Raw genomic sequence first — 15,195 nt, forward strand, 5'->3', positions numbered from 1 at the left:
TAAACTATGTAAAAAATCCCACAACACCCGACCCACCCCTCTCCCTATCCCCAACCAATGTCCAAAACGAGAAAGTCCAACGGTAACCAATGTCCAAAATGTCCATATTAAAGCCCAACGCCCAATTTCCACCCACCAAAAAAAGGATTTAAAAAGAGGCAATCAAACAGGGTCTTTAAGTTAGCGGCGGGCTCTTCTGTTTTCCCCCTCCAGGACCTTGACCCTCATCTTCAGCTCCTCTACCTGCTCCTCTAGTCGCGCATTTCGGAGGAGCATTCGGTGCACATATGCCCTGCAGTTGCTTCCAAGGGGGGGCAGCAGTGCTGGATGTTGAAGTGCGGTGGTGGGCGGCTGCCTGACCACGGCGCTGTACAACTGGAGGGGCCTGGCGGGGGTCCGGGGCATTGTAGGAGGCTGCAGCTGCTGCCGCCTCTTCCTCCTCCTCTGCCAGAACCACCAGCCGACAGTATTCATTGCAGATAGCCTCCAGCTTTTGGCGCTGGGCCATGGCTGCCAACTCCTTCCTGGTTGTTTTTGCTTGGGAAGGAGGAGCTATATCAAGAAAGAAAAAAAGACTATTACCAATACTCTTAGCAAAACAGTAACACAAAATTAATTCAACACATAGTGGCACAGTAGCACTAGCAAGCACAGTACATTACATTTCTGGTATGTATCTGTCCTCCCACTTCCTTGGCCTCTAATATTTGAGGGAGTTTCAGGCATTATACTAGCACTATGGACTCGAGTACAAAGTACACCAGTCTTCTTCCTCTCTCTTGTTTAGCGAAATTACATAACCTTGTTGTAGCCAGCATGCAAGCTCAGTCAGCTTGCGCCCAAGACAAACATACTTGAGTCATGACGCAGACTCATGTTAGTTTTATTTACTACTGTCTGCAGGTGGGGAAGCTCGTATTTATCTATTATGGGTGGCACTGGCCATACTCTCTGTTACATCGAGGGCAACTGCTCAATTTCACTTTCACCCTGCCCTGACTACTACAAAAAGGCAGATGATATCTGATCCAATGATCATTGCTTATATATGGGACGACATGAGGTACTTTGTTTTGATTGATTGTGTAACCAGCTGATAGCCCACCCATGGCAGGCTGGCTGACACAGTCAAAAATAAATTAACATAGGTAGAGAGTGGTCCTCGGAGTCGGAGGAAAGCGCTTGATAACTACATACATACACAATATATATATGCTGTGCTTGCAAACTACTGTGAGTCAAGGGAGTATTCTGAAAATACAACTTAGATTCTCCTCGGCTTTGCTACTCTGGCACGGTTTCTTTTACATTCTTCTTCAAACTAAGAGTCTTCACCTATGCTGTCTATGATGAATACCATCCAGGCATCCATCCATTCAAAGTAAATGTCTATCATTCTTCTTAATCTCTCAACAAACCTTAGTTTGTTTCACCAGCAACAAACATGTATTCTTTTTGTTTAAACCACCACCCATGCGTCCTTGCTTGCTTGCCTTGACTTTGAGTTTGACCCAAACACCATTGATGATTCTTGCTATCCACCCATACAGTTTCACCCACCCAGGCAGGCATCTTTTCTTTCACCTTCCACCCATCCTTCAACCACCCATGCATCTGATTCCTATCAGTCACCTATGTATGCTTCCCATGTATCCTTCTCTGCCAGTCATATTACATCACGCCCGTCCTTCCTCCTTCCAACCTTCTTTACCTTTTCGTTCAACACATCCATCAAGGTCATCTGATCTGACTTTTAGTCTTCTGCATAAAACTTTCACAGCTGAGTTGAAGTCAGATAGAAGAGGCCATTGGTTACTCCCCTCCTGCCGCTAATGCTATTGCTAATGCTAAGTAAGGGTGTCTTCAACCGTTGTTCACTACAACTTCATACTTACTAAGTCTCAACAGTACAGTGAGTGTACACCCTTGCACCGAGTGAAATGTCAATAAGTAAGGAATATAACTTACCACTGCCTGCCACTGCTGCTGGCTCACCCCCTGTAGCTCCTGCAGGTGCTGCATCTCATGTTCCCTCTGAAATGGCCGCGTCGCCATCGCCGCTGGCCCCGGCACTAGTGGTCGGTAGTACACCTAGAAAAAACATTCCACATCTTTTAGATGCCATATACACCTCCCCCTATTTATTCTTTTTCACTAGCAAGATTGAAAAAAAAGGTTAATACATACATATACAACATACATCACTAGTACAAATCGGGTACTAGAGTAGAGTAGACACTAGTAGTGTTATACAGTCCCTAGGGTCATTCTAGTCTACTCTTTGCTATGTTAGCCTGAGCCATGCACCCATTTTAGCTTTGTGTCTTTTGCGCACGTTACCTCGCAGCTTGTTGTGTAAGATGCCTTTGAGCCCACATGAGCTCATACTGCTACTGTCTGTCTGAGCGCTGCATACAAGAGGTCGAAAAACAAGCCACTTTGTTATGGAATTCTGGTCAGTCCGTATTGCTTAGCTATAACATGCTACACTTTTTGGCATGACTGAGAAATGCTTGCATTATACTGTCTAACGTGCACCATTTTTCTCATAACAGGCGGAAGATTCCCTTCTACGAACCAGAGCTTTGCAGAGCTTATGACGTAACCAGTACTTCTAGGTTCTAAGGTGAGGGGTCCCCCTGAATTCGTTCAGAGATCGTTTGTCTTCTATGGACTTGTAGTTGTAACAATGTTTATTGTTTTAATCTTATGCATTTTGCTGTTGGTGCTGGCTCATATTAATATACTGCATTATAGAACAACGTACAGAGCTTGTTAGTTGAAAATAAACCTTTTGAACCTACATAGACTCTGTGGTATTTGGTGTGGACTTACACGAGTGAGTGAGAGAAAGGGTGTGAATTGCTTCCGCGACTCTGAGAGGTCGGGAGTGTTATGTTCTGGGTTGTCTAATCATAGGTATCTTTGGGGGGTTCGGGGAGCTAATGAGACACTATAGCTAGTCGGTCAGGGAATTGTGTGGGTTCAACTTCTGACTGAGGTGTGAGGAAGGTCCAATCTCCCATCACCAACATCCTATTTTCTTGTGCATAGTTCTGTATGTGCAGAATCCCTACAACAGTAGTAGAATGTACTATCCTAACAAAAATAGTAAAATATCTGGTTGGGCATTTTGTTGGTGGGAATTGTCGAAAAGCCTCATGATTAAGAAGAGCAGAAGAGGACAACCCAAAGGACAGGACTCACAGGCTGAAGCTATTGGTGAATCTGAGTTTTATTTAAAACCTTTTAAATAAAGAGTGGCCAACTGGGCAAGCTTAGCAACAGACAGACTAATAGTAGTAGTACAGAGAGTCATAGCAGAGGCAGTTAGAAGCAGGGATAACAAGAATTTAGAAACAGATAGTCTAGATCAAAGAATATTTTCTAAACAATAGAATTAGGAAACAGAAATAATAATTAGGAAAAAATAAGGTTCAGTAAAAGTTAGGGAAATATAATTATTAATATTAACCACTGGAGGACTTACTGGGGCCAGCAGCAGAGCCCTCATTAGAGGAGCGGTCCTGGCCCTGGGAGGCCTCTTTTTCGTGATCTTGTCCAGCCGACTCTGACCCCGTCTTCTTTACCCTGGGTGCTGATCATGTAAGTTATAATAAAGAAAGAGACAAACATTAATGATTGGTGTGAAACAAATCAAATATTTTAAAAAACGCTCAAAAAGCATTTTAGGAAACAACAATTGCAATAAAATTGACCTATCTAATCTGATCGACTAGTAGTATTGCGGAATTCACGGACCGTCTACTTATTATTTATGAACACTAATCCAGTGTTCCATTCTGATTCCAGAATACTAACTAAGCCTAAGTAGCACCTGACCTAGCCCACCTATTCCAGACGGGCCAATTGTACACTAAGTGTGCATTTCCATTTATTTTAGCCCTCAAAAATGCATAGATGGAGGACACAAAAACAGTAAAACAGTCAAAACCTCTATCAGGACCTATATTGCTTTTAACAGAGACCTATACAGGTTCTATCCTGCCAACAAAGAATCTATAGTTAAAGACACATGAGATACAAAATAATTTTTACAGTCATTTTATTTTTCTATTTTTTCAATTTTTGAATTCTTCTTCAATAATAACATCGAGTACTTTATATACAAAAGACATATATTATAATTGGACCACCTAAAACAGAAATCTTATTAGAGTTGGTATGAGGAACATATTTGAGGATTCTTTCAATTTCCTTTAAAACTGATTTCTCAAAGATTGCCACTTCTTGCCCTACCATATCTAAGGATGGAGTAAATTTAGAGGGCGGCTTGCAGCCGGAGTAGTTAGTCTCTTGTTCTGATGGGTTAATATCAGACATATATTTTTTAAGCCTTATTTTACGGAAGAAAGAGAAAAGATCTTTATGGAGTTTGTAAATATCAGGCTGCATACTGGGCACAAATGATAGCCCTTTACTCAAGATATTTATTTCTTCCGAGGAGAGCAGATGACTGGACAAGTTGAAGATCGGAATGTTATCATGTTTGAAATCTTTTTTATCTAGGATTTCCAATACTGGTGGTTCCGTGTCCTCATATACTGTTGTGGATGTACTGGCTCTGTTTGAGGATAATGGTTCCTTTCTTGTCTCTGAAATCTTACTCGTCCTCTGCCCCTCCCTGCCCGTAAAAAAGGGGATTGCCCCTGTGGATATTGGTTACGGGATTGGCCTGTGTATTGTCTGTGATTATACGATGTTCCCTCGCTAGTATTAGGGCCTTCATAATCTGAAGTCACAATTTTTTGTCTTCTATTATTCTGTCCTCGTGATCCTTAGCTGTCAGGGCTCCTAGGGGCGCTTGGACAATAGCGGGTACAGTGTTGGGCAGAAGTTATGGGTCAGGAAGAAGAATGCGGGCCAGAGGCAATGGCTGGACCAGGTTGAATCAGAAATGGAACCGAAGAAAGGCCGCCGCTTTCTAGTCATCACAGCGGTCTAGTTTATTTATTCCCCACAGGTGTTCAGAGGCAGCTTGAGGCGCGCGCGCTGGAACCAACGCGCACTTCACTGAGGAAGTTTCAGAGCACGCAGGTTAATTCTTAGGCTCCTCAGATTTAGTCAGAGAGCAACCTCGTCGGGTTTCGCCCGGTTTTCTCGTCCGCTACCTCCGTCGGAAGTAGTCAGAAGCAGTCTAAGTTCGCAGCAAGTTTGAGAAGGAGAAGTTTGCTGAGGTAACAGTTTGTGGCGCCTCTTCCCAATTTCTCGGCTTCAGCTGGTGAAAGCAACTCGTCGATGGATACCTAGCGCTACCAGAACCTGAAGGGAGAAAGAAGTCATAAGCTAAGTCACAAAGAAAATTATAGAATTACTCTGAATGAAATGTAAAATAAAATGTTGTATATAGTTAGAGAAAAGACAGTACTTACCAGGAAAAATCTAGATTAACGGCAATATCCTGCTAAGAAGGAAAAGGTCGTCAAAAGGGAATTCCAGAACAGTTAAGAAAAGTCGTTAGAAAGTAGATACTATTAAGAAGAGTCCTTACAAAGATAAAGGCATACACACTCAAGTAAGTGAATTAGATTACCTAAAGTGTAAGAGAGTTTCAAGGGGTAAATAGGCGATAAATACATTAAGTGATATCTTGTTGACAGGTAAATTCCAGAGGTGCCTTTTCAAGAAAAAGAAAGAACAGAAAGAGAGATAGTAACAAGAATAATAGAAGAGGGGCACAGTGCTTGGAGCTAAGGGTAGGTAAAGAACAAGGGAGCGGAATAGAATATAGAATTAAGCTAAGTGTAAGAAATTATAACTTAATGCTTGGTTTTTTAGATTCTCTCAGTTGACACGCAGTCTGCAGATAGAATGAAGAAGTAGACGAAAGAGAGAAGACAAGCTTCAGGACCAGTCTCTTCTTGTTTATTATTTTATCCACTCCCCCTTCCCCCTTGGGGGTAGATTTGTGGGTCTAGAAATAAAACTGGACCGCAGAAATATCCTTGAAGGGGAGTTGGGAATCAGCGTCTCTGTTCCTGTGCAAGATTACTGAAAGAATACTCTTGAACCCTTGACAGAGTGAAGTGCCCACGTTTAAAAACTTGCACCTGAGCAGAGATGGCTGAAGGAATAAATTTGCAAACCTTAGGAACAGTTTTAGAGACAATACAGAAGGAGTTGGTGGCAGTAAGGGAGGAAAATCAGAGTCTTAGACAGGAGGTGGTCAACTCTAGGAAGGAGACAGCAGAAGTAGCTCAGAGGTTAAGACAGCCATTTAGTACAGGACGAGAAACCGGAGACCCTCCTATTGAAGGTTCAACTAGAATAGCAACACAAGTAATTCATTCTCTGTCCCCAGTCATACCGTTAGCTTCCCCAGAGCGATTTAGCGGAGACCCACAAAAAGCGCAGATATTCATCACTCAGTGCTCACTACACTTCATGTGCCGCCCTTCGATTTTCCCAGATGCACAGTCAAGAGTAGCTTTCGTGTTGTCATACTTAAGCGGAGACGCGGCGTCCTGGTCAATGCCCTTGGTCTCCCGTGATGACCCCCTACTGCATAATTACGAAGCATTCAAACAAGAATTTCTTCGGATCTTTGACAGCCGGAGAATCTCTCAAGCGGTAGATAACGAATTACTTGACTTAAGACAAGGAAACCGAGATCTCGTGGCATACTTGGCACAATTTAACAAACTAGTGGTGGAGACTGACTGGCCTGAGAGTAACAGAGCAGCAGTCTTCTATAGAGGGCTAAAAGACGAAATCAAAGATGTGTTGGCGCAAATTCCAAATCGACCCACCCAAATCTCAGAGCTGGTAGATCTGGTCTTAGAAATAGACTTCCGCCAAGGAGAGAGAAAAGGAGAAAAGAGAAGAGATTTTAAACCAATAGTTCCAAGATTTGACAGGGCTCGGTCAGAAGGAGTCAAGTTTGCGGACGGACAAGTGGTGTCGGAACCGATGCAAATAGGAACTATAAGGGGTCCTTTGTCCAAGGAGGAGAAAGAAAAGAGAAGGACAGGCAATTTATGCATGTACTGCGGCTCCAGTGGACATTTCGTTAGGGGGTGTCCAAAGAAACCAAAGACTTCTTTCAAGCCGAAGGAATACTTGCAGCACCACCAGTAGCGGGAGTTGGACCGGTGGATGCTAATCAAAAATCAACTCCGACTGAACATCAAGTAGCAAATACCCTGCAGTCATCGGCCCCACACTTGATTTTGTCAATGGTAATTACATTTCGGCAAGTAACATTGACCGAGGTTTCAGTAATGATAGATTCCGGAGCTACTGGAAACTTTTGCGACTTAAAATTTGCAACCAAGGTAGGGTTACGAGCAATATTGAAATCTAGGAGCGAACCCGTCCGGGCGGTGGACGGAACGAATCTTTCCTCCGGACCCATAGTGAGCCATACAGGGCAAGTACAGCTGATTTCCAGTGACGGACACCAAGAAGTGATCCAATTCAATTTAATTGACGCACCCCAATTTCAACTCATCTTAGGCCTACCCTGGCTGACTGAACACAACCCAACAATTAATTGGAGCTCCAGGACAATAGTAATGGATTCAGAGTATTGTAAGAAGAATTGTTTTGAAGCAAATGAAAAAACCAATGGGTGTAATCCAGCTCATTCTTTGTGTATGACTGCAGAATCTGTTTGCGTCATCAATTCTCAAGAAATTCCACAAGAGTATCGAGATTTTGAGGATGTGTTCAATGAAATGGAAGCAGAACAATTGCCACCACTTCGGGTGTATGATTGTAAGATAGACCTGGAACCGGGCTCCAATCTGCCTTGCAGTCGAGTTTATGCCTTAACAGAAAAAGAACATCGTCATTTAAAAGAATACTTAGACAAATATCTGGCAAATGGTTTCATCAGGCCATCACAATCTCCAGTGTCTTCGCCTCTATTCTTCGTGCCGAAGAAGGAAGGTGATTTGAGAACTTGTATCGATTATCGCGCAATTAACAGAATCACCAAGAAAAATCGGTACCCGCTTCCACTTATTTCCGTCCTTTTGGATCAGGTGAAAGGAGCACAGATATATACAAAACTCGACTTTAGAGGGGCTTACCATCTTGTCCGAATGCGAGAAGGAGATGAATGGAAGACAGCTTTCAGAACAAGATTTGGGCTATTTGAATACCAAGTTATGCCGTATGGTCTCTGCAACGCTCCGGCAGCTTTCCAACATTTTATTAATGACATCCTCCATGAATACATTGATCAGTGTGCAATAGTCTACATTGACGATATTCTGATTTATTCATCCGACAAGAATAAGCATCGAGGAGAAGTGAGAGGCGTTTTACAGAAGCTCCGAGAAAATAAGCTGTTTGTGAAACTAGAAAAATGTGTGTTCAACGTTTCCCAGGTGGAGTTTTTGGGCTTTGTCCTTTCACCAACCGGAATAAACATGGACGAACGGAAAATCAAGGCAGTGGTCGACTTGAAGTCCCCCGAAAGTGTTAAGGAGGTTCAGAGCTTTATAGGGTTCGCAAATTTCTACAGAAGGTTCTTAAGTGAATTCTCACGGAAAATACTTCCTCTAACAAAACTACTCAGGAAGGGAGTTCGCTTTGATTGGACAGAAGAAACCGAAGAAGCTTTTAAATCTCTGAAGAAAGACTTTACCACTGCTCCAATACTTTTACATGCAGATCCCTCGGAACCATTTTATGTTGAGACTGATGCCTCCGATTTAGCAGTTGGGGGAGTGCTATCTCAACGACACAAGGAAACAGGTCAGCTGCATCCAGTAGCTTACAGATCGAGAAAACTAACGCCAGCTGAAGTAAATTACACAATAACGGAAAAAGAGTTACTGGCCATTAAAGATGCCTTTAAAGAGTGGCGACACTACCTCATGGGAGCTCAGCATATCGTGACAGTTTTCACAGATCATCGAAATTTAAAATTTCTAAAATCAGCTAAGACACTAACACCAAGACAACTTAGATGGTCATTGTACTTTGCCGATTATGACTTTATAATCACCTACAGACCTGGGGCACAGAATGGGAAAGCAGATGCCTTGTCCAGACTAGGAACCAATAACCAAAAAAGTAACACGGAAAATCAAGCCATAATTCCAAGTACCAGAATCATTGGCGCCACCACCTCAACTGACCTGAAGAAACAAATAATCGAAATCATGAGTCCAGAAGAAATGCAAGGTTGGGCCGAAGAGGGCGCTGGAAGGGAAATCCAACATCAGTTGCCATATTTTAAAGGAGCTTTGTATTTGCCTACCAAAGAGTTACAAGATGAAGCGCTGTACGAGTGCCATGATGCTCTTTTAGCTGGGCACAAAGGAGAAGCTAAAACCGAAGAATTAATTAAAAGACTTTATTGGTGGCCTCAAGTGACCAGGGACGTGGAGCAGTATGTCAAGACCTGTGAAATCTGTGCTCAGGGAAAATCAGAACGGCAGGCTCCTAAGGGATTGTTACAACCTTTGCCTACACCACCCTTTCCATGGCATACGGTTACGTTAGACCTCATTGTAGATTTACCCCTTAGTCGAGGTTACAACACCATCCTAGTGGTGGTGGACACATTTTCTAAAATGGCACATTTTAGGGCTCTAAAAGGGGTTCCCACAGCTAAGCAACTTGCCAGACACTTCAGTAAACAAATTGTGAAGATTCACGGAATTCCGAAGATTGTCATTTCAGATAGGGGTACACAGTTCGTATCCCATTTTTGGAAGGCTTTTCTGGAAGGTCTGGGAATCGAAGCCAGGTATTCAACCAGTTATCACCCAGAGACAGATGGGCAAACAGAGAGGGTGAACCAAGAATTAGAGCAGTACCTAAGGTTGTATCTTTTGAAACAAGATGGAGAGTGGGCAGATTATTTATGGGCAGCTGAGTTTGCACACAACAATGCCAGGAATGTTTCCACAGGCTATTCCCCATTTTACTTGAACTATGGCCGACACCCAAATTTCACCATAGGGCAGACTGATGTTCTAGTCCCAGCAGTGAAAGACCTAGTATCTCATTTGAAACAAGTCCATCAGACGGTCATACAAAACTTAGAACAGGCTAAGAAAAAATACAAGACCTATGCAGATAAAAAAAGACGAGAGGGTCCTCCCTTAGAGGCAGGAGATTGTGTTTGGTTAAGTACAAAGAACCTAAGGTTAAAAGGTAACAGGAAATTTCAACCAAGATTTATAGGGCCCTATCGAATAGAAGAAAATATGTCACCGGTTACCTATCGGTTAAAACTACCCACCAAATTGAAGGTTCATCCAGTGTTTCACGTATCATTGTTGAAAAAGTCACCACTAGAACTGCGAAAAAACTTGCCTCCGAATCCATTCCATTAGAATCTGGAACAGAATTTGAAGTCAAGGAGATTTTAGACTTGAAGGAGGTAAAGGGCAAATTGTACTACTTAGTGGACTGGAAGGGCTATGGGCCAGAGGAGCGATCTTGGGAATTGGAGTCCGATGTGCATGCTCCGAGATTAGTAAAAACCTTTCATCAAAGATTTCCTACAAAGCCACGATTGAGAGGACCTCCTTTGTTGGGGGTACTGTCAGGGCTCCTAGGGGCGCTTGGACAATAGCGGGTACAGTGTTGGGCAGAAGTTATGGGTCAGGAAGAAGAATGCGGGCCAGAGGCAATGGCTGGACCAGGTTGAATCAGAAATGGAACCGAAGAAAGGCCGCCGCTTTCTAGTCATCGCAGTGGTCTAGTTTATTTATTCCCCACAGGTGTTCAGAGGCAGCTTGAGGCGCGCGCGCTGGAACCAACGCGCACTTCACTGAGGAAGTTTCAGAGCACGCAGGTTAATTCTTAGGCTCCTCAGATTTAGTCAGAGAGCAACCTCGTCGGGTTTCGCCCGGTTTTCTTGTCCGCTACCTCCGTCGGAAGTAGTCAGAAGCAGTCTAAGTTCGCAGCAAGTTTGAGAAGGAGAAGTTTGCTGAGGTAACAGTTTGTGGCGCCTCTTCCCAATTTCTCGGCTTCAGCTGGTGAAAGCAACTTGTCGATGGATACCTAGCGCTACCAGAACCTGAAGGGAGAAAGAAGTCATAAGCTAAGTCACAAAGAAAATTATAGAATTACTCTGAATGAAATGTAAAATAAAATGTTGTATATAGTTAGAGACAAGACAGTACTTACCAGGAAAAATCTAGATTAACGGCAATATCCTGCTAAGAAGGAAAAGGTCGTCAAAAGGGAATTCCAGAACAGTTAAGAAAAGTCGTTAGAAAGTAGATACTATTAAGAAGAGTCCTTACAAAGATAAAGGCATACACACTCAAGTAAGTGAATTAGATTACCTAAAGTGTAAGAGAGTTTCAAGGGGTAAATAGGAGATAAATACATTAAGTGATATCTTGTTGACAGGTAAATTCCAGAGGTGCCTTTTCAAGAAAAAGAAAGAACAGAAAGAGAGATAGTAACAAGAATAATAGAAGAGGGGCACAGTGCTTGGAGCTAAGGGTAGGTAAAGAACAAGGGAGCGGAATAGAATATAGAATTAAGCTAAGTGTAAGAAATTATAACTTAATGCTTGGTTTTTTAGATTCTCTCAGTTGACACGCAGTCTGCAGATAGAATGAAGAAGTAGACGAAAGAGAGAAGACAAGCTTCAGGACCAGTCTCTTCTTGTTTAATATTTTATCCACTCCCCCTTCCCCCTTGGGGGTAGATTTGTGGGTCTAGAAATAAAACTGGACCGCAGAAATATCCTTGAAGGGGAGTTGGGAATCAGCGTCTCTGTTCCTGTGCAAGATTACTGAAAGAATACTCTTGAACCCTTGACAGAGTGAAGTGCCCACGTTTAAAAACTTGCACCTGAGCAGAGATGGCTGAAGGAATAAATTTGCAAACCTTAGGAACAGTTTTAGAGACAATACAGAAGGAGTTGGTGGCAGTAAGGGAGGAAAATCAGAGTCTTAGACAGGAGGTGGTCAACTCTAGGAAGGAGACAGCAGAAGTAGCTCAGAGGTTAAGACAGCCATTTAGTACAGGACGAGAAACCGGAGACCCTCCTATTGAAGGTTCAACTAGAATAGCAACACAAGTAATTCATTCTCTGTCCCCAGTCATACCGTTAGCTTCCCCAGAGCGATTTAGCGGAGACCCACAAAAAGCGCAGATATTCATCACTCAGTGCTCACTACACTTCATGTGCCGCCCTTCGATTTTCCCAGATGCACAGTCAAGAGTAGCTTTCGTGTTGTCATACTTAAGCGGAGACGCGGCGTCCTGGTCAATGCCCTTGGTCTCCCGTGATGACCCCCTACTGCATAATTACGAAGCATTCAAACAAGAATTTCTTCGGATCTTTGACAGCCGGAGAATCTCTCAAGCGGTAGATAACGAATTACTTGACTTAAGACAAGGAAACCGAGATCTCGTGGCATACTTGGCACAATTTAACAAACTAGTGGTGGAGACTGACTGGCCTGAGAGTAACAGAGCAGCAGTCTTCTATAGAGGGCTAAAAGACGAAATCAAAGATGTGTTGGCGCAAATTCCAAATCGACCCACCCAAATCTCAGAGCTGGTAGATCTGGTCTTAGAAATAGACTTCCGCCAAGGAGAGAGAAAAGGAGAAAAGAGAAGAGATTTTAAACCAATAGTTCCAAGATTTGACAGGGCTCGGTCAAAAGGAGTCAAGTTTGCGGACGGACAAGTGGTGTCGGAACCGATGCAAATAGGAACTATAAGGGGTCCTTTGTCCAAGGAGGAGAAAGAAAAGAGAAGGACAGGCAATTTATGCATGTACTGCGGCTCCAGTGGACATTTCGTTAGGGGGTGTCCAAAGAAACCAAAGACTTCTTTCAAGCCGAAGGAATACTTGCAGCACCACCAGTAGCGGGAGTTGGACCGGTGGATGCTAATCAAAAATCAACTCCGACTGAACATCAAGTAGCAAATACCCTGCAGTCATCGGCCCCACACTTGATTTTGTCAATGGTAATTAAATTTCGGCAAGTAACATTGACCGAGGTTTCAGTAATGATAGATTCCGGAGCTACTGGAAACTTTTGCGACTTAAAATTTGCAACCAAGGTAGGGTTACGAGCAATATTGAAATCTAGGAGCGAACCCGTCCGGGCGGTGGACGGAACGAATCTTTCCTCCGGACCCATAGTGAGCCATACAGGGCAAGTACAGCTGATTTCCAGTGACGGACACCAAGAAGTGATCCAATTCAATTTAATTGACGCACCCCAATTTCAACTCATCTTAGGCCTACCCTGGCTGACTGAACACAACCCAACAATTAATTGGAGCTCCAGGACAATAGTAATGGATTCAGAGTATTGTAAGAAGAATTGTTTTGAAGCAAATGAAAAAACCAATGGGTGTAATCCAGCTCATTCTTTGTGTATGACTGCAGAATCTGTTTGCGTCATCAATTCTCAAGAAATTCCACAAGAGTATCGAGATTTTGAGGATGTGTTCAATGAAATGGAAGCAGAACAATTGCCACCACTTCGGGTGTATGATTGTAAGATAGACCTGGAACCGGGCTCCAATCTGCCTTGCAGTCGAGTTTATGCCTTAACAGAAAAAGAACATCGTCATTTAAAAGAATACTTAGACAAATATCTGGCAAATGGTTTCATCAGGCCATCACAATCTCCAGTGTCTTCGCCTCTATTCTTCGTGCCGAAGAAGGAAGGTGATTTGAGAACTTGTATCGATTATCGCGCAATTAACAGAATCACCAAGAAAAATCGGTACCCGCTTCCACTTATTTCCGTCCTTTTGGATCAGGTGAAAGGAGCACAGATATATACAAAACTCGACTTTAGAGGGGCTTACCATCTTGTCCGAATGCGAGAAGGAGATGAATGGAAGACAGCTTTCAGAACAAGATTTGGGCTATTTGAATACCAAGTTATGCCGTATGGTCTCTGCAACGCTCCGGCAGCTTTCCAACATTTTATTAATGACATCCTCCATGAATACATTGATCAGTGTGCAATAGTCTACATTGACGATATTCTGATTTATTCATCCGACAAGAATAAGCATCGAGGAGAAGTGAGAGGCGTTTTACAGAAGCTCCGAGAAAATAAGCTGTTTGTGAAACTAGAAAAATGTGTGTTCAACGTTTCCCAGGTGGAGTTTTTGGGCTTTGTCCTTTCACCAACCGGAATAAACATGGACGAACAGAAAATCAAGGCAGTGGTCGACTTGAAGTCCCCCGAAAGTGTTAAGGAGGTTCAGAGCTTTATAGGGTTCGCAAATTTCTACAGAAGGTTCTTAAGTGAATTCTCACGGAAAATACTTCCTCTAACAAAACTACTCAGGAAGGGAGTTCGCTTTGATTGGACAGAAGAAACCGAAGAAGCTTTTAAATCTCTGAAGAAAGACTTTACCACTGCTCCAATACTTTTACATGCAGATCCCTCGGAACCATTTTATGTTGAGACTGATGCCTCCGATTTAGCAGTTGGGGGAGTGCTATCTCAACGACACAAGGAAACAGGTCAGCTGCATCCAGTAGCTTACAGATCGAGAAAACTAACGCCAGCTGAAGTAAATTACACAATAACGGAAAAAGAGTTACTGGCCATTAAAGATGCCTTTAAAGAGTGGCGACACTACCTCATGGGAGCTCAGCATATCGTGACAGTTTTCACAGATCATCGAAATTTAAAATTTCTAAAATCAGCTAAGACACTAACACCAAGACAACTTAGATGGTCATTGTACTTTGCCGATTATGACTTTATAATCACCTACAGACCTGGGGCACAGAATGGGAAAGCAGATGCCTTGTCCAGACTAGGAACCAATAACCAAAAAAGTAACACGGAAAATCAAGCCATAATTCCAAGTACCAGAATCATTGGCGCCACCACCTCAACTGACCTGAAGAAACAAATAATCGAAATCATGAGTCCAGAAGAAATGCAAGGTTGGGCCGAAGAGGGCGCTGGAAGGGAAATCCAACATCAGTTGCCATATTTTAAAGGAGCTTTGTATTTGCCTACCAAAGAGTTACAAGATGAAGCGCTGTACGAGTGCCATGATGCTCTTTTAGCTGGGCACAAAGGAGAAGCTAAAACCGAAGAATTAATTAAAAGACTTTATTGGTGGCCTCAAGTGACCAGGGACGTGGAGCAGTATGTCAAGACCTGTGAAATCTGTGCTCAGGGAAAATCAGAACGGCAGGCTCCTAAGGGATTGTTACAACCTTTGCCTACACCACCCTTTCCATGGCATACGGTTACG

This window comes from Triturus cristatus, chromosome 11 (genome assembly GCF_964204655.1).
Source record: "Triturus cristatus chromosome 11, aTriCri1.1, whole genome shotgun sequence".
Lineage (NCBI taxonomy): Eukaryota > Metazoa > Chordata > Amphibia > Caudata > Salamandridae > Triturus > Triturus cristatus.